Source organism: Dendrobium catenatum, unplaced genomic scaffold (genome assembly GCF_001605985.2).
Source record: "Dendrobium catenatum unplaced genomic scaffold, ASM160598v2 fragScaff_scaffold_621, whole genome shotgun sequence".
In the NCBI taxonomy this organism is placed as follows: Eukaryota; Viridiplantae; Streptophyta; class Magnoliopsida; order Asparagales; family Orchidaceae; genus Dendrobium; species Dendrobium catenatum.
The window spans coordinates 1,559,628-1,581,487 of NW_021319083.1; the positions used below are offsets into that span (position 1 = coordinate 1,559,628).

Sequence of the window (21,860 nt, forward strand, 5' to 3'; positions counted from 1 at the left end):
CGTCTTTTTAGATCATATCAAAGTTTAAATATTTATTTAATTTCTCAACATCACAATAATTCTAAATTTTTATTTAATTTCTCAACATCACAATAATTCTAAATTTTTCACGCAACTTATTACGGCTCACTTGATTGGTTAAGTTAAAAAAAACACATTTAAAATGATTTTTAACCTATTTCAACACAAATAAGCAAAAAACAAAGCTTATACTTTCTTAATGTTTTTTTCTTGCTGTCAAACAAGTAAATGAGGAGGTAATTTATAATTTAAAAAAAAAAAGAGAAAGCATTGAAGGAGAATGGTAATGAAAATAATTCAAATTAAGAGAAGTGGTTGGTCTATTGAAAATAATTTAAGCTCACTAAGCCAATACCACTACAAGAAAATGGGCCAATTGAGATTAAAAAAAATAGAGACAAAAATAAATTGGACTCTAAAGATATCTTTTAGTGACCAAAAATTAATAAGGCCTCTAAATAATAAGTTTGATATTATAAAAAAAAAATTAACGCTAATTTTGTCGATAAAAATTCATGACAATTCACGGGCGGATCCACGCACAGTTTCGGAAATATTAAAAAACTGCAGCAGATGGCCAGTTTCGGAAATATGCCCCAACCCCAAAAAAATTATTTGCCCTAAATTTTGACACAGCCATCCATCTCTGTTCGCATTTTCTTTCGCGTCGCGTATCTCTTCAATTGCAACCATCTTCGTGAAGAGGTTGCCGGACGGGCCGCGGGCCTCTAGGGATATTCTCCGCTAGGTTCTTCCGGTCAAAATGGGTAAAAGGGAATGTCCTTGCAAACTCTGTTCTTACCGTGGCTGCAAAGAAATTGGGAAAGACTGCTGCGCAAGTAGCTCTTCGTGGGGGAATCCAAGTTGGTAACAGTGTACTGCCGAGGAGCACCAAAGAATCTTGAATCCGAGAAAACTTTGACGTATTCGATTGGTCTATACCTGATGATTTGTTTGCAAAGTTCTCCACCATTCAACAGGTAAATGGAGTTATTGAAATTTCAGACTCCTATTCATGCTTTTGTTTGGATGCTCATAGTTGATATTTTATAATTCGTAATTCATCTTTTACTGTAGCTAACGTAATTTTGGTTGACATTCTACTTTTAGGAAAAGCCCTATGAAATTACCTTATGCGATGAATAACTAGTTAATTTTTTACTCTTGTTCACAGTAGCAGCCGCCTTCATCTCTGCGTCTAATCTTCTTCGTGAAGAGTTCGCCGGCTCAATCAAGCCCTCTCTTATCTCCAGGTACATAAAATTTTCAAAAGATTTTCTTCAGAAATTTGAGCTTCTTTGCTTGAATGAATGAAAGCAAAGCAATTTAAGTGATCAGTTAACTAAACTTTGGCCTCTAAGCCTTAAAATAAATTTCAAATATACTGTATGTGCTTATTAGCTGCTTCCATCAATTGCAATCTATAGTGGTGCAATGTATTTTTCAAGTAATTTTAAGGCAACTATAGCTTTTTATAAAGTTAGCTTGCTAGAAGATTATGCAAAATATTTCAGAGACATTACAAGAGAAACGAATTATAAGAGGAATATAAAGCATATATCATATGTGATACTGCACACAAACCTCTATCGCGCATGTCAACAGGGCACAGGGCTGTCTAAGATAGGATAGTCATACAGCCACCTTCATCAAAAGTTCTCTTTGCATGGAAGAAAATACTAGACCTGTGAAGAATATATGACAGATTGTTTCAGCAACATCAAAGCTCAAGCAACTGAAAGTGGCGGAAAATATCTTCTTTTAAATTATTATTAAACTCTGCATTGACATAGATTGAATAGTTCGTTTGACATTATCTTCTGTTTTGGTATTTAAACCTACTTTGCTTCTTATACTTTCTGCAGAAGAATTAAAGCCCCACCTTTTAAGCTTAGTTTTGAAAGACTTTCTTACTGCTGCTTTAAAGCTTCAATTAAACAATTTTTTTGGACAATTTTTGAACCATAAAACTTTTTTAAAAATAGTAATAATAGCTTAGCATATCTTGATTGAGATTGCGACCCTTATATTATCTTAAATAAGCCGATAAGAGATAATCTTGGCTTCCATTTCTATTAACTAAGAAATCGAAAGCTTTCGTTTGACCATAGTACTAAAAAAATTTTATTTTACATATTTTTTACTCCAAACAATTAACATTGATTGATCAAAATACGTTGAATGGTTAGCAGAGTTAAAAGGGTAAATCAGATACGCGTAGTTTTCAGATATTTCTCAGAACAATAAGCCTAAATTTAATCTCACAGCGTGTAAGCTTTTCCAACTACGGAGAACAAAACATAATATACAAAAAACTATTAATCTATACAATCAGACCAACTCCTTGTTAGGTTCAGTGATAAACAACAAATTTATCTACATGAGGTGTCACTCAGTGCAAAGGTTTCTGATAATACTCGTACTATGTCAAAATATACAGCTATAATTGAATAAAAAATAACCTTAAAATTTATGCTTCGCTTGCAAATTAGGAGAAACTCTCTCAAAACTTTTGCAATATCTGATAATGTCATCCTACAAATGCTATTTATATTATTAGAACATTAATCAAATATAAATTACCTCTTCAAGTGTTTGCATATTATTTTTAGTACTTGTGTTTTAATCATCTTCAAATATCACCCTAGCCTATAAGTTTACAATGATAACATTGTACTTTCTACAATTCAATAACTAAATTTACTAAAAATATATGATCTCCTATGAATCAAATCATAAATCTTTAATATCCAGTTATGTGTGATTAATAACAAATAGGACCTGTCATCGATTCAATTAATAAGCACCCATCGGGTGCTTGTAAGATCTCAATCGATGAAAAAATTAACATATACAGCTGGCCATAATAAAAATAAAGGCAATAACCAACAAACAGGTGAAAATAGTCTACTGAAATGAAATACCAAAAATAAGCTACCACAACACGATAAACAAAGAATGGGCTAATATAGCTTTAACTTAAACACCAAAGGAATAACTGGATTTTTTTATAACATAAGCAAGTTTTACATCTGATCGAGTTCCTGCAGATGGTTCGGGTGAAAACATTATGAAATATCCCGTGGCGTTAACGAAACATAGCGCGTAGCCTTCAGAATCAAACTTGAAATTAGAAAAAACCCACCCATCGATTTTTAAAATTAAACGTTGAATTATTATCGAATAAAAAAAGCGTTTAATTAATATAAATATTATTAATAAGTTCCATCAGATATTTGTAAAATAAAGATTTCAAAAATATTGATATTTGTAACAATGTTAGAAACGATATCGAGATGGTAGTTAATGCTGTGAAATAAATATAATATATAGTGGTACGTATGCAAATTCACAGCCAACGTTTGCCTGAAATAGATTTAAGATTTGTTTAGAGTGATTGGAGCTTTTTGTAGAGAAGAATGTAACACTAAAATGAGGGTTTTTCTTTTTAAATGATGTGAAAATTAAAAATATAATTTTTAAAAAAGATGAGCCAATACACAAACAATTAGATTGTCAAAAATGTCTTGCCACAATAAAATTTCAAAAACAAAAGAAAAATCATTACAAAATCAGCAGCATTTTAAAACCAAAGCAGTGAGTAAAGTTTCCCAAACATAAACTCCATCTCAACTACCAACAAACAACTAACTAGAATTTAAAGCAGTTGAACTAGCAGAAACAGTTTCAAACACCAATGAAAACTATAAACAAAACCTAAAGACCTAAAAAATAAAGAAGGGGAACAACAGCACAAGCAACTAAAGATCACAAATACAAACGAAAGTGCGAAACAGCATATAGCTTTTCCAATCAATACGCGATCAACGTGTATTTAGAATAATTTGAAAGAAACAGTTATCAATCCGGATATTTTTTGTGAAATTGGATTATTTAAAAGAGCTTAGGCACGATAATAAACGAATGTAGCACCAAAATATTAGGATAAGATTCCCTAAAAAATAAAAAAGTAAGCAAGTACTGATTAGTTCAAAGTTTAACAACTCTTTATACCTTGTGAAGTGCTTCAGAACCTTAATTCTTCACCAGACGTGTCCATTTAGAATGATAGAATTCGGATAACGATTCAGAATTTAGACTTCAATCCATGCGGCCGTCACGTCTAAGTTGATATACCACACGCTAAACATAGAGTGCAATATTAGAAAAACCAGAGATCAAGCGAAAAAGCTAGAAGACCAGGTGGGGGAGAACCCGGGGGAAAAAAATCCAGCCCCGTGCGATCTCCCCACCAACACACCAAGAAAATATATATTTTATTAGGTTTGATGGCCTGCCATGAGAGCGCACCCACCATGGCAAAGGCCTAGAAATGACAATGAAGAACATATCAACAGTACAACGAGCAGATTTACCAATCCATCTTCAATCTTGATAGCATGTTGGAAGCAGGAGCAAAATCAGATGTCTAAGCTTTGCATCAATTTATCTGCAGAAATTGTGAGCATGTAACATTATATTGCAACCCACCAATATCACTGCATTAAACGCGAAAAGAACAGCGAGGAAAAAGAGCTCTGGTCCAATATCATCTAGATCTGAGGCATGAGACACAGATCTCTAATAAAGGCTCCACCATCGACCACATCAACTGAAGCTCTATTCTCCATCAGCCACTAAAGAGTTCTAAATACCATAAAACAGCTACTAAGAAGCTGGGCACCAGCTAATTCTATACATGAAATCAATATTTACAAAAAAACCTTACATGGTTTCCAAATATTGAAAACAAAAATTCTAAATAAGAAATATCAAAGACATTTAATTTCATATATAAGTGTTCTTTTCATCTCGAATAGAGAGCATAATACTTGCCATGTACATCTATATTTCACAGAAGAAAGTTTCTTCACCCTCAAATCAGATGAAACAAAAATTGCAACCATTCATTTAACGCTTCCTTACTCATGTAAACTAGAGAAGATAATCAACCTCTTCGAATGTTGGCTTTGATGTGGACAAAAATAAGAGAATCAAAAGACAAAATACTTTTTATTGAATTAACATTCATTAAATATTAAATATTAAATATTAAATAAAGTAAATGATGTTTCATTCAATATCAATTAAATGAGATTACTTCATTTCATAAGTATCAAAAAAGTGGTAAGCAAAATACTAACAAATAAATGCAAATTTGTGATACACATGTAGAATTGTACTAGGAAAATCATATATTTTTTAGGTTGAATGGGTCATAAATTGTTTTGTTTTCAAAATTTTAAATAACTTTTATGTTACTAATATACTCTTGATAAATCTCTCAAAAAAAAAAAAAAACTAATGCTGAATTCAAAATATTATGAAAAGTAACAGATGGAAAACAAAAACAAAAAAAAATGAAAGATAATCTCTCTATGGTCACTAATTTGAATCATATCATTCTTGAAAAAAATGGTGAAAAAATACATGTATCAGAGCCACATGAAATTTATAATCCTAAAATTTTCAAAACAATTGAAGAGGATGCAAAACAGAGAGAATGTTTATAGGATCATCTCCAATTGAACTACAGACTATTGTATGCAGTTTGGAAATCACTGCATTCGAACTCCAAATCTCGCGCCAAAAATCCATAGGTGAACAGTGTGATTGGAGTCAGACTGTTCACCTACGCCAAAAAAAGCGATTGCCTTCGCACTCTGCTTAGCTTCACAGGGAGAGCGCGAAACAGTAGAGAGATAACCACCTTCCAAAAGAAGCACGGGAAAAAAGAAAAATAGAGTTCAATTGGAGATGAACTACCTCATTTTGAAATTTTGAAGTTTTAAGGCATTTTAGAGTTCAAAATGTGGTTTTCTGTTGGAGATGAACTAACTGCTTTTTTACAACAAGATGATAAGATAGAATGACGTTTTGTTTAGGAGAAACATATAGAGTACCCAAAAAAACTATAGCCGCCAATACTTTAAAGTATTTAAACCGGTAGAAACAGGACCAAAGAGATAAACTGAATATGAAACCCATACGGTAAATGATTAGCGAACAATCCACACACAAACAAACGAAACAGCATGCTCAACTTCCAATGGATATGTGATCAACGTGAATTCAGAATAATTTTCAGGTAAAATGTAACGTCTCTGTACTATCAGTGAAAAAAATTATTTACCAGCACTCGTGCACGATACTGAACGATTAAAGAACAAAAGAATGGGGATAGGAACCTTTCATCAAATGTAATGAGAAATTTCCTTATTGTAAACCATGTCAGTATTGATTAATTTAAGGATTAACGATTGTTTATACCTTATCAGGTTCTTCAGAACCTAGATTCTAGTGCAGGCGTGTTCTCTTGTTAGATTGATAGCGTTTCGATAACGATTCAGAGTTCAGGCCACAACCAATGAGAGCATGTTCTGCCTAAGTTGATAAACAACACGCTAAACATAGAGGGCAGAATTAGATTGAACAGAAAGCAAGGGAAAAAGCGAGAAGACGATCTTGGGGAGAACCCGGGTAAGAAATTTTCAGCCCCGTACGATCTCCCCAAGAAAACACCCAAAAAATATAGATTTTATTAGGTTTGGCGGCCTGCCATGCGAGCGCACCCAGCATGGCAAAGGTCAAGAGTAGACATCAAATAACAGGTCATCAGATACAACAAATAGATTTTACCATACCATTTTCAGCCTCCAAAACATGTTGGGAACTGGAAGAAACTTCGGTATCCAAGCTATGCATATGAGCAGAAGACAAGGTTTGCCATATCCGGTGATGGATCTAGCAAAACTTGTAGTGAAACCGCGCAGCATTAAATATCCCTTCAAATACGCGATTTTAAAACCATCTATCTGCAAAAAGTGTGATCGCATAACATGACAACGGACAATCCACCCATATAACTTTCGGACTTCTGAATATCCACGCAAAAAAGAAGAAAATAAGAGCAGGGAAGACGTGATCTGCTCCAATCTCATCCAGATCCGAGGCCTGAGACCCCGATCAACCGAAAACCAGGAGAACCCACTACGACATCAATTCAATATCACTACCAGGAATTTAGTGGCAAAACGAGATTGGAGATGAGACGAAGCCATCAAATCAAAGAAAGCAGCCATGGGAGGAGACGCCGACCAAGAGGTTGAGGCGAGGGAAAGTCGGCGGGGAGGAGAGGGCTGTCGTGAATCGGAACGAACCTGAGATGTAGGGCAAACATGGCACGCATTTATATAGCCTAACGAAGAGAAAATAGGCGGCCTGGATACGCGTTAGTTTTTAATGGACGGATGCAATGAGTCCACGCGTACTATTACGCCTATAGACCGCCTTAGGTTCCCGGCATTTACCAGGTAATTTTCGGTATGGCGGCAACACGAAAAAAATTATGTTGGTAACCGGCCTTGACAGAGGAATGCGTGCTTGTGTCATAAACCGTGAACCGGTAAGCCTAAAGGTCTAGTCCAACCAAATCTATTGCAGGACTAACTCACTCGCATACGCAATTATACAAAAAAATATTTTGAAATCTATATAAAAATTTTAAGAACTTCAAACTTTAAGTATAAATATGAATAATTAATATCCTAATTTTGATATTTAAATTTGAATATATCAAAAATTAAAATAATATTTAAAATTAACTATACTTAATTAATTATTGCAACTTATGATATCCATGATGATTAAGAGAGTTTACTATCTCAACACTATAAACAAATATAGCACATGCATATATAGTAGCAAAAGACAAAAGAGCTTTATATGAAAAACTTATAAAATTGAAAAAATTATGGGGCATAACTTATTTGAAATGATTATAATAGTGTTTATAGTAGATTATGTTCAGGATTAATAGTATATTATGATGATAAAGAGAGTTTACGCTCATAATAATTGCAGCCTTTATCAGATCATTATCAGTATGGCGGCAACACGAAAAAAATTATGTTGGTCATCGGTTTTTACAGAGGAATGCGGGATTGGGTCATAAACCTAGCAAATTATTATGTGCTGCGTCCGGGTTGATCCTGAGACGAATTCGGATGTGCCACGTCTTCTCGACGTATATTTTGATTACATGGCTCGTCTTGATTCATCTCTGAACAATCCGACCACTGCATGTAATAATTTGTCATTCACCGTGAACTGGCAAGCCTAAAGGTCTAATCCAACCAAGTCTATTGCAGAACTCGCTCACTCACATGCACAATTATACAAAACTACATTTTGAAATCTATATGAAAATTTTAAGAACTTCAAATTTTAACTATAAATATAAATAATTAATATCCTAATTTTAATATTGAAATTTAAATATATCAACAATTAAAATAATATTTAAAATTAACTATAATTACTTATATATTGCAACTTATAATATTCATGATGGTAGAGAGAGTTTACTACCTTGACCGTATAAAAAAATCTAGCACACCCATATATAGTTGGCAAGAGACACTAGAGTTTTATTTGAAAAACTTACAAAATTGGAAAAATTAGGAGGCAAATTTTTGAACTAAGCATAATTAACAATTTAACTATAAGATTAAGCATGGCGCCGAAAGAAATTAAAAATAGGAAAAATTGCTCGTTTGATAGGCGACTTAGGTGTAATCCACACGACGATGTAGCAGATGATGTGGCAGTTAAAGGAGTTAAGATAAGTCGCCCGTTAATCGGGCAACTTAGGCTTAATTAAATCATCTACTTTACCAAAAAAAAAATCATCTACTTTCCCTTTCCCAATCCATTCCTCTCCCATTTCGCACTTTTTTTTTCGCTGCTCGCTCGCCTGCGTCTGTTAGTCGCCGGTTTTGCAAAGGTATGGCTATTTTTTATGCATTTTATGTTAAGTAAGTTCAATGTATGTTGAATATTGTATATTTTACTTAGAGAAGTAAAGATTTATGCATTACAAACTGTTTCTCTAGATTTTTTAATAAATCTTTTTGTTTGTGAAATATATTTGAAGATTTGTTTGCGATAAGTTAAGATTTCTGCATTTAGGCTACGAATGCTCTAGAAATTATGTAGATATGTGATTTAGGAGTAAAATACATATAGATATGTAATTTAGTGGCAATTTGTGCGGTAAATATATCCAATATTTCACTTTAATGATGTAGAAATTATCAATGACGCAGAAAGACACTGATAAAGAGATTATCAAATATAAAATTTATCATGAATCGAGAATTTGTCATTTTACTCATCTACTTGTTCTACCGGAAATTTATTCTATTTAAAATTTGCTAGTAATTATATAACATTTAAAATTAAGAAAGAGTATTAAAATGTGTGTGATAAAAAAATTTATTTGCAAATATATATATATATATATATATATTTATCTATTTAAAAATTATATACAATATATTAAGCTATATGTTTAAAGTCATGACAGAAAATACAAGTTAAGTATATATAATATAAATTTTAATCAAATCTAATTAAATTTAGTAATGCACTGTTTCAGTTAGAGAACGTTAATAAATTCTTTTTGAAGGTTTGACATAAGAGATCATATACATTCAAGTTCACATGAATCAACTCTCTTGTACAATCCAAGGTTACTTTTTGTTCTATTTACTATTATAGTTATTGTGTGGTTATTTTTTATGTGTAATTCTATAATTTTAGTACGGTTGATTCATTCAAAAGATAATTTTCAAGCTTAGAATTGAATGTTAAAAAAAATATGCTTACTTAATTCAGTTAGAGAACGTTAATATTTTTTTTTTCAATTTTGTTTAATATTTTAATTTGATATTGAAACAATTGTCTACTTAACAGAATTTCTCATCATGTATGTTGATGTTGAAGAAAAAAATGTGAGTGAAGATAACATTGAGCCTCCAAATTCACAAAGATAAGCAACTTCAACCCAAGTTGAAAGGGATGATGTGGTTACTAGTCCTTCAAGGGTAGAACCAATAGAAGAAGCCCTTCATTAGTGAGTTTCCTATATCATGTTTCCCAAATAGATCTCTATAAATATGTATTATTGATTAATAAATGATAAATAATTTTTTCAATATAGTGATATTGAGAATCAATAGACGCAGGAACCTCCATTAGCGTCTACACAATCAGTCCTTTCATATCATAGCGATTATGAGACTATGAGTAGTGGCTCTACTGAGCAGTGCTCTGATGATGATGGTGCTAATCTTTTACCAGTGCCTAACGATGGAGATGCAGTTGATAATGAGGAGATTAGAAATATTATCCAAGATTAATGTTCTAGATTAATGTTCTAGATCAATCGACAGTAAGGATACAATGGTGGCAAATAATGACTAAGCCGAGACTTGTAGGACAACACAACAATGAGATCGGGAAGTTGACTTTGATGATGATTATGATGCGGTGATAATAGAGGATGAATTCTAGATTCCGAACAACTTAATTGAAGGAATGTGCTTCACAAGAAAGACTGATATGCAATTTGCGTTACAAGACTGGGCAATTAAAAATAATGTGAAATATATTGTGATCGCATCGAATACAAAGAAATTTACAATTGTTTGTGCAAAGCATGATTGCCTGATATATCCTTGCTTAGGAGACTTCATTCTGCTCAGAGTAAACGCTTAGGCAGTATATGGAAAATCTCATCCATAAATAACCAGCATACATGTGTGTCTCCAATTCTTGAAAGTGGCCACCGTCAATGCAACTCACAGTTTATAAATTGTTATATTCTACCCACAATTAGAAAGCAGATGGACTTGAAGCCAAGGGAGATAACTGGTCGTATGGAATCGAAGTTTAATATTAAAGTGTCATACATGAAGGCTTGGGATGCTCAGAGGAAGGCAATTAAATTTGTTTTTGGCAGTTAATTAGGAGGAGTCTTATCGTACTCTTAATCTGTTCATGGATGTTGTTGCCTCTGCAATGCCTTGAACGGTATATAGAATTCAAAGCACATAGACATAGGTTTCAAAGACTATTCTGGACAAATCTAGGCTTGGGAGCATCTGCATGTAGGACGACATTGCTTCGTGTTTCCTTTCCAGTGGAATTTCATGGTCTTAGTGTTGGGTTCAGGTATGAGATAATTCTATTTAATCAATTTTTTTAATACTACATGCAATAAAATCTTATTTATTTATAATATTAATGTAATAGGTGGAATGAGGATCGACTAAAAGAGTTACCTATTGGAAATATCATTAGCTATAGAGATGAGCTCGATGGTTTACTTGATAGTCATGTATCTTCTTAAAGTTTTGAAATGAAAAATTAACTTGTTATTTCAAACTTATATAACTTATTATTGAAAATGCAGGTAATTTGGCAGTCATACACGCCTGATATTCAAGCTCAGGTCGCACAGATTTGTCTGTCAGGGGAGGACATTTGGACTGCATGAGTGCCTCTGATCAATTAAAAGAGGGCTGAGTGGCACTTGCCAGATAAAGTACTACGACAATTTGGATTATGCCCAACTACTAACATCCAACCAATGGATCCAAGCTTCAAAAGGGTAGATGGTAGTGGGAAACCAGACATGGACTGTATATTGTACCATCAAGCACACATTGCCATATGAGAGAGTAGGCGTGGATACATAGTTACAGGGGACCTCCTTGACCAGCACAATAACTACTCCATTCATCACTACATACAGTGCTACAAGTCATGGGCAACACTATACATGTTGAAGGCACCTGTTGAGCCTCCCACTACGACATATCCTAGAGCTCCCTCTAAGCGCCTTCTGGTAGATTTAAATTAAATATGCTATAAATTTCTTAAATAATTTCTTTTTGTTAAAATAATAACAAATTTCTTTTGTTAATTCAGAGGGATTTTTTCCTTAGTACTGAACATGCTTTGCAACAACACTTCAATGGTACAAATTATACATAATAATAGAGGGACATAAACACAGTGGCAGAGCTTTGTTGTGGATTACGTACACAGTTGTATATTCAAGATCAAAGATATTTTGAGGATAGAAGTGAGCATGATATACAATTTTCCATGACCTAGGAACCTCCTCAACATTACAGTGGATATGCTGGACCTTACTATTATCCTAATCAAGAGGCCCGAATGCATACCTCACCCCAAATTTTGTATCGAACTCCCTTCATAGAGATGACATAGCTAAGGAAGAAGTTGCTGAGAAAAATCACATGCTACGTCAAAGGCCACGACGACCTCCACAACATTACACTCCAGGCACTGATGCATTGCCACAAAAGCCACGTAAGCGATGCTAGTTCATCCTTTTATGTATTTTAGTATCCTTATGTTATGAATTATTTAATTTCAGTATGCTTATGTTATGAATCATAAAATAAATCTCATTTATTGACTCATACTGATTAACATTAGCATTCAAAAATGAAAAACACTCCTTCCACAATCTACATGGTTTGTCAAAATTGGATTGTCAAAATTGTTTATTCATTCAAACATTGATTCATTCATAATAACACCAAGTGCAAAGACATGCAACAAAATTGAGCAACATATAATTTTTTTCATAGTACTAATATTTTAGGGGCTAAATAGTGTAAGCAGCTATAAAAAATTTATTATTTTAATTTTTGATTAATTAACCCACTTTTATTGACACCCCTTTAAGGGCACATATAAAAATATGATTATTAAATATATATCTAGAGTGTTCAAAATCACATAGCTTCCAAATATTTATCAAAGATCATATCATTATCATCCAGTTATCATTAACATAAAATCCCTTAATTCTATTTACATAATATTCTTTAACAGTCCTCCTACCTTGTAGAATTTTTTTTAATTAATTTTTTTTTAATTATAGGATAAGTCGCCCATTAAACGGGCGATTTATAAGTCTTCTGTTATCCGGCCGACATATTAATAAAAACATTTTTTTTTTGCCAACTCAGCATAACAACTCAATCCTAGTTAGCATAAGTCACCGTTTAAACAAGCCATTTTGCCTAAATTTAATTTTTTAAAAAACATGATTAAATTGTTAATACAATTTTTAATCATGCTTATTCTTAAAGTTTTCTGAAATTAAGAGGCATGACTTAGTTAAAATGATTCTATTAGTGTTTATCATAAATTACAAATAATAATATTTTCGTTACGAAGAAAATTTTGTTTTAATATATTAGAGACATTTTTTAATTGGTGTAATTTAAAAGAGAAATGAGGCATTAGAGTTATATTTAATAAATTGTTTAAAATATGTTCATTCATTTACCTACCTTTGAGTAGAGAATAATATAGACTACGAATAATATATACCAACTTCTATCCATCTACTGATTATCACCATCTATTTTCGAATTCATTGTATTATTATTATCCTCAAGTAGAGGGACGAGTCCAATCTTAACATCTATTCAAATATTAGTGAAATCTTTTCAATCGGCCAATACCTATGATTTTTTTTCTTTCCAAAGGTTTTCTACCAAAAAATCAGTATTACATTATCCTTTGTTTGTGAGCAAAATTTTCGTACATCGCTAAGATGTAAAAGCTTTGTACTCTATTGTTGTGGATTTCTAAGACTACAACACAATGCAGTACAATAAGTAAAGTAAATTTGAACTTATTTAAGAACTTGTCAAGATGCCTTATAATGTGCATTAATTATAGGACATAGAAAATCCTATTAGAACATAAATTTATATTTTAGAAAAATAATCAAAATACCAAAGATCATGTATAACGCTATTTTGAAGCTTTGAACTGAATTAAATTTTTATTTTTAGATGTTAAAATAAATTTTTAAATTGACAAAATGTTACTTTTCAAAATTACCCTATGAAAAACTTTAAATAGATACTAAAAAAAACAACTAGAAAGGTTGTACCAGCAACATATCAAAAGTTATATGGATGAAAGTAGCAAGAATCTGATAAAATTGCATTTTTTGTAAAACAATATTATAAATTTGATCAGAAAAATTCAAAAAAAACTCTAAATTATTAAAAACGAACATAACAAAAAATAATAATCTAACCCGATCCACACAATTTTCCTAGATAGACCGACTAACAAAAATAACTCTACAACCTCAAATCCAAATTTTTCTCCTCTCGTCTCATATGTTTTAAAAATCCATTTCTCATTCCCTATTTTCTGATGGAACGTGAAGAAATTGCATTTAATAAAATCTAATGGTTACAAATTTTTATAATATAATAATATAATGATACAAATATAAAAAATATTTATAAATTAGCCAAATATATCTATAAGATTCTTTAGAAATCAGCATGTAAAACTAATATCTACAATGCCATAAAAAAAAATCATAACTAGAGAAGAACAACATCTATGTTATAACAATGACAGATAATAAATTAAACTTATAATAACTTCTTAAATATTATTTAAATGTTGAGGATCAAAATTTCTCTTCTAAAATATAGGATTTACTACAAAAGTTGTCATAAATCTCAAGCTAATATGTTTAAGTTAAAAAATAAACATATCAAAATGATTTTTAATTTATTTCAACAAAAATAAGCAAAAAAAATAACACTTAATACTTTCTCAATGTTTTTTCTTGCCGTCAAACAAGCAAATGAGTAGATAATTAATAATTAAAAAAAACATTAGATATTGATAGTGGAAGTACAGGTTGGTCTATTGAAAATAATTTAAGCTTACTATGCAAAAATCCATACCAATTTTTTTTCTTGACAAAATTTCAATTGCTAGAAGATTTTACAAAAAAATTCAGATACATTACAAGAGAAACCAATTACGACAGTAATTTAAAACATAGATCATAGGTGATACGGCAAACAAACCCCTCTAGGGCATGCTCGACAGGGCACAGGGTTGCCTAAGAAAGGATTGCCAAACACCTTCATCAAAAGCTCTCTTTGCATGGAAGAAAATACTAGACCTGTGAAGAATATATGACAGATTGTTTCAGCAACATGAAAACTGGAGCAACCGAAAATGGCGGAAAACTCTCATATTGTCTTATATTAAATTGCTCGTTTCACATTATCTACTGATTTTGCATTTAAACCTACTTTGCAGTTTATGATTATATTGGCATCTTTTAAGCTTAGTTTGGAAAGACTTTTTCACTGCTGCTTCAAAACTTCTACAAAATCTTTTTTTTAGACTACAAATTTTACGTAGCATATGACTATTTAAAATAATAGTTCAAAAACATTCCGAAACAAAGCCTTAATAGCAGACGCGGTAGCAATAGCTTAGTATATTTTGGGGATGATTGCTACCCATACATTATTTTAAATAAGGCGACAGAAATAATCTCAGCATTTAAATTTAAATTTTTGAGCTAAAAAGCAGCTAGCCGCCCCAAAAGTTGCCTAAATAAGAAATGAAAAATTTTCATTTAACCATAGTTAAAAAAATATTTACACATTTTTGCTCCAAACAATTAACATTTGAGTGATCAATTACGTTGAATGATTAGCAGAGTTTAAGGGAACATCAGAGATGAGTAATTTTCAGATACTTCAAAGAACAATAAACTTTAATTCAATCTCAACGCGTAGTAGCTTTTTCAATTATGGGGAACAACAAATAAATTCTCTCCTATGAATACATTTCTAACGTAATCTTCAATATCCAGTTAATGTGTATTGAATATTAAATAAAAGGATCTGCCATCGATTCGTTTAATAAGCAACCAAAATGATCAAATACAGCCATAATAACAAAAAAGGCAACAACACCAACAAACAGGTGCAGTTTAAAAAAGTCGACATTCTGTCTACTGAAGTGAAGTACCAAAAATAAGCTACCAGCACACGATAAACAAACAATGGGTTAAAATAGCTTGAACTGAGACACAACCGCAATTAACTTGAATTTTTTTTATAACATAAGCAAGCTTTACCACTGATCGAGTTCCTGCAGATGGTTCAGGTGATATCATTATGAAAAATCCCATGGCGTTTACGAAACATAGCGCGTAACCTTCATAATCAAGCTTGAAATTAAAATAACCCACCCATCGATTTTAAAAATTAAACGTTGAATTATTGCAGAATAAAATAAGCTTTTATTTAATATAAAAATTATTAATAATTTCTTTCTTTTTTTAGGAGACAATAACTGTTTATACCTTGCAAGTATTTGTACATCTGGAACGCAAAGCCAAGCATCAGAAACTCGTAAATACAATAGGAGTTGTAACTCACAAGAACAAAGAAACTCCAGATCTAAAAACTAGCAACCAACTAGAATTTAAAGTAGTTGAACTAGCAGAAACAGTTTCAAACACCAATTAAAACTATAAACAAAGCCTAAAGACCTAAAAAAAAATAAGGGGAACAACAGCACAAATAACTAAAGATCAAAAAGTACGAAACAGTGTATAGCTCCTCCAATCAATATTTAGGCAACAGTTATGAATCCGTTATTTTTTTTGTGAAAATAAATATTTAGAATTGCTTGGGTCTAATACCGAACGAATGTAGCACCAAAATATTAGGATAGGATTATTTCATCACTTTTCACGAGAAAGTTGCCTAACAAATAAAAATGTAAGCCAGTACTGATTAGTTCGAAGTTTAATAACTGTTTATACCTTGCGAAGTTCTTCAAAACCTCAATTATTCTCCATCCAGTTAGAATGATAGCATTCGGTTACCGATTCAGAGTTTAAACTTCAATCCATGCGACCGTCACGTCTAAGTTGATTGACCAGCACTAAACATAGAGGGCAATATTAGGCAAACCAGAGATGAAGCGAAAAAGCTAGAAGACCAGGTGAGGGAGAACCCGGGGGAAAAAAATCCAGCCCCGTGCGATCTCCCAACCAACACACCAATAAAATATATATTTTATTAGGTTCGATGGCCTGCCATGAGAGCGCACCCACCATGGCAAAGGCCTAGATATGACAACGAAGAACAGATAATCAGTACAACGAGCAGATTTACCATTCCATTTTCAATCTTCATAACATGTTGGAAGCTGGAACAAGATCAGATGTCTAAGCTGTAAGCGTGAGCAGGATAAAGTTTAAAAGCTGAAACCATCAATTTATCTGCAGAAATTGTGAAAATGTAACATTATATTGCAACCCAGCAGCATAACATCGGGACTTGTGAATATCACTGCTTTAAACGCAGAAAGAACAGCAAGGAAAAAGAGATCTGGTCCAATATCATCTAGATCTGAGGCATGAGACACGGATCTCTAATAAAGGCACCACCATCGATCCCATCAGCCGAAGCTCTATTCTCCGTCAGCCACTAAAGAGTTCTAAATTCCATAAAACAGCTACTAAGAAGCTGGGCACCAGCTTAATTTTATACATGCAATCAATATTTACAAAAAACCTTACATGGTTTCCAAACATTGAAAAAAAAAATTCTACAAAAAAATATCAAATTCATATATAAGTGTTGTTTTCTTCTCCAATAGAGAGCATAATACATGCTATGTACATCTATATTTCACTGAAGAAAGTTTCTTCATTCTCAAATAAGATGAAAGAAAAATTGTAGCCATTCATTTAACGCTTCCTTACTCATGTAAACTTGAGAAGATAATCATCCTTGTTGAATGATGGCTTTGATGTGGACAAAAGTAGGAGAATCAATAGGCTTATTGTTGCCATATTTTATTTTTATTCTTATTTTACACTATATATATATATATATATATATATATATGATTAGTTGACTTCAATATTAACTATTAAGATTTATATTTATGTATAGATATAGATGCATAAAATGTCCAATGAACAATGTATTGACTTATCTAATAATTTGCCATTCTAAAAATGCTACATTATGTTTAAAAATCTTCATTTACTATAAATGGCTTTCCAATGTGCATATAATATAAAGAACTAATATTTTGCACGCATCTTCTAATATCTCTCTAACTATTAATTTACAATAAAAATTACTATTTGTACACTTCAAAAACAAAAATTATTAAAAATGAATCACCACACATATTATATGTATTGTTTCTAATATAAGTATATAACCAAATCATTCACTTCCCAACAATTAATTTTTATTGAATTAACATTCATTAAATATTAAATAAAGTAAATGATGTTTCATTCAATATCAATTAAATAAGATTACTTTATTTCATAAGTATCGAAAAACTGGTAAGCAAAACGCTAACAAATAAATGCAAATTTGTGATACACATGTAGAATTGTACTGGGGAATCATATAATTTTTAAGTGGATATGGGTCATAAATTAATTATGTTTTCAAATTTTTAAATAACTTTTATGTTACTATTATACTCTTGATAAATCTCTTATAACAAGCTAATGATGAATTCAAAATATTATGAAAAGTAACATTAAAAATTAGATGGAAAGCAAAAAATTAGGAAAGGTTATCTCTCTGTGGTCGCTAATTCAAATCATACCATTCTTGGAAAAAAAAAATATTGAAAAAAATACATGTATTGGAGCCACATGAAATTTATAACCCTAAAATTTTCAAAACAATTGAAGAGGTTGCAAAAAGAAATTGTGTTTATAAGATCATCTCCAACCGAACTGCATATCATTTTATGCTGTTCGTGAATCACTTCATTAGAACTCCAAATTTCACGCCAAAAAACAATATGAGAACAGTCTAACACCAATATTGGCGTTGGACTGTTCACCTATGCAAAAAAAAAAAAGATTACCTTCACAATCACAAGAAACGTGCGAAACATGAGAGAGATGTTTACCTTCTCAAAGAAGCTAGCATACAAAGAAAAATTGAGTTCTATTGGAGATAAGCCGCCACATTTTGAAGTTTTAGGGTATTTTAGAGTGGAAATGGAGTTTTCGGTTGGAGATGCCCTAACTGCTTTTTTGCAACAAGATGAGAACAATAGAATGACGTTTTTTAGGAGAAACATATAGAGTAGCCAAAAAAACTATAGCCGCCAATACTTTAAAGTATTTAAACCAGTAGATTTCATCAGTAGAGTGAGAAAATCAGCATCATTTTCTAGCACCAGAATGAACTATGAACACAACATCACGACCAAAGAGATAAACTGAAGATGAAACTCATACGGTAAATGATTAGCGGACGATCCATACACAAACAAACGAAACAGCATGCGCAACTTCCAATGGATATGTGATTAACGTGAATTCAGAGAAACTTTAAGGTAACAAGTAAAGACTCTGTACTATCTGTGAAAAGTATTATTTGCCAGCACTCGAGCACGACACTGAACGATTAAAGCACAAAAGGATGGGGATAGGAATCTTTCATCAATTGTAATGAGAAATTTCCTGATTGTAAACCACGTCAGTATTGATTAATTTAAGGATTAACGATTGTTTATACCTTGTCAGGTTCTTCAGAACCTAGATTCTAGTGCAAGCGCGTCCTCTTGTTAGATTGATAGCGTTTGGATAACGATTCAGAGTTCAGGCCACAGTCAACGCGAGCATGTTCCGCCTAAGTTGATAAACCACACGCTAAACCTAGATGTCAAAATTAGATGAAACAAAAAGCAAGCGAAAAAGCAAGAAGAAAATCTTGGGGAGAACCCGGGTAAAAAACTTTCAGCCCCGTGCGATCTCCCCAAGAAAGCACCCAAAAAATATAGATTTTATTAGGTTTGGTGGCCTGCCATGCGAGCGCACCCAGCATGGCAAAGGCCAAGAGCAGACAACAAATAATATATCATCAGATACAACAAATAGATTTTAGTATTTTACCATACCATCTTCAGCCTTCAAAAAATTTTGTGAACGGGAAGAAACTTCGGTATCCAAGCTATGCATCTGAGCAGAAGACAAGGTTTTCCATATCCGGTGAAAAATCTAGCAAAACTTGCAGTGAAACCGCGCAAATTAAATATCGCTTCAAATACGCGATTTTAAAACCATCCATCTGCAAAAAGTGTGATCGCATAACATGACAACGGACAATCCACCTATAAAACTTTCGGGCTTCTCAATATCCACGCATGAAAGAAGAAAACAATAGCAGCGAAGACGGGATCTGCTCCAATTTCATCCAGATCCGAGGCCTGAGACCCCGATCCACCGAAAACCAGGAGAAGCCACTGCGCCATCAATTCAATATCACTATCAGGAATTTAGTGGCAAAACGAGATTGGAGATGAGACGAATCCATCAAATCAATGAAACCAGCCATGGGAGGAGACGCCACGCCGACCAAGAGGTTTAGGCGAGGGAAAGTAAGCGGGGAAGAGAGGTCTGTCGTCAATCCAAACGCACCTGTGATTTAGGGCAAACATGGCATACATATATATAGCCTAACAAAGAGAAAATAGGCGGCCTGGATACGCGTTTGTTTTTCATGGACGGATGTGATGAGTCCACGCGTACGATTACGCCCATAGACCGCCTTAGGTTCCGGGCCTTTACCAGGTCATTTTCGGTATGGCGGTAACACGAAAAAAAATTATGTTGGTCACCGGTCTTGAAAGAGGAATGCGGGATTGTGTCATAAGCTAGGCAAATTATTGGGTACAGTGTCCGGATTCATCCGGGCATCAATTCGGTGTTATCGTGTCATCAAAATATATCAGGATACAGTGTATTTGGATGACATGACGTCGCCGGATTGGATGTCCGGACATCTGGTGACCGGACGCAATAATTTGCCCATAAACCGTGGATCGGCAACCTAAAGGTCTAATGTCTTTAGTCTTGACACTGTGAATAAATCTAACACATGCATATATAGTAGCAAGAGACGCTAGAGCTTTACATGAAAAACTTACTAAATTAGAAAATTTATGAGACAATACTTTTTAGTGAAATGATTTTATTAGTGTTTATCATAGATTACAAATAATAATATTTTCGTTCCTGAGAAAAATATTATTTTAATATATTAAAGAGAGACATTTTTTAGTGATGTAATTTAAAAAAGTCTGGATGCATTGCATTACAGTTATATTTAATAAATTATTTATAACAGGTTCATTCAATTGCCTTTGAGTAGAGACTAATATATAGACTATGAAGTATGATATAAATTTTGATGTTAACCAAAAAATACATAGTTTTATGTAAATAGTGTGCATCAGCCTTATAGACAATGACATGCAACAACATTGTTAATAAAAATATGTAACAATGTTAGCGAGCGACAATATAGTTGAAGAAATGCCTTCAAGTGATGGTGATTATTTTATCACAGTAATGGGATATTAATCAAAGGATTGTAGTTTGGCGATAATTGTTAGGGCTCCACAAAAGATTGTGATGGTTGAGCGTATAAAACTGTGCAATGGTGGTAAGACAACCATAATCAGCAAGATGATAATTTAATTATAAAGGTTGAGTTGCGGTGATCCGAATTTGATGATGAGGATTGAGAAGTGGTTGAGTAATTGTGCTTCTCAAAGCTCTAAGATTTCAAAACGACTTAATGGTTGCCAACAAAAAATTCTATTGAGCAGAAATTTATGTTTTAAAAAAATAATCGAAGTACCAAATATCATGTATAACAATATTTTGAAGCTTTAACTGAATCGAAACACTTTTTTTAGATGTCAAAATAATTTTTTAATTGTCAAAATAAATTTTTAATTTGACAAAATATTGCTTTTCAAAGTAACCTGTGAAAAATCTAAAAAATGTACTTAAAACAACTAGAATAGTTGTACCAACAAAATGTCAAAATTTACATGGATGAAAGTTACTATAATCCGATAAAATTACATTTTTTTTGTAAAACTATATTATAAATTCGATCGAGAAATTCCAAAAAACTCTGAATTATTAAAAATTGAGGTAGGTAAAAATTAATCTACCTCAATCCGAGCAATTTTCGTAGATGAACGGACTAATAAAAATAACTCTATACCTCAAATACTTATTTTTCTCTCCTCTCTCCTCTCTTTTCTTCTCAAAATTCATTTCTCCTTCTTTATTTTAGGAAAAAGGAATAAGAACAAAT

General features: G+C 32.4%; 1 long non-coding RNA gene across 12 annotated transcripts; it reads right to left on the minus strand.

Annotated features, from left to right (window-relative positions):
• Window positions 1-443: 443 nt before the first annotated feature.
• Window positions 444-20,185, minus strand: LOC110111831. Of its 12 annotated transcripts, none has more exons than XR_003700786.1 (6): window positions 16,875-20,185; window positions 16,520-16,641; window positions 14,757-14,854; window positions 4,036-4,471; window positions 1,606-1,706; window positions 444-963 (listed from the first exon to the last, which is right to left on the minus strand). It is a non-coding gene; the product is annotated as an uncharacterized LOC110111831 (long non-coding RNA). The 12 variants fall into 12 exon arrangements; XR_003700782.1 differs by having other exon boundaries at window positions 1,152-1,706; XR_003700784.1 differs by lacking the exon at window positions 444-963 and adding an exon at window positions 1,081-1,268.
• Window positions 20,186-21,860: the final 1,675 nt, after the last annotated feature.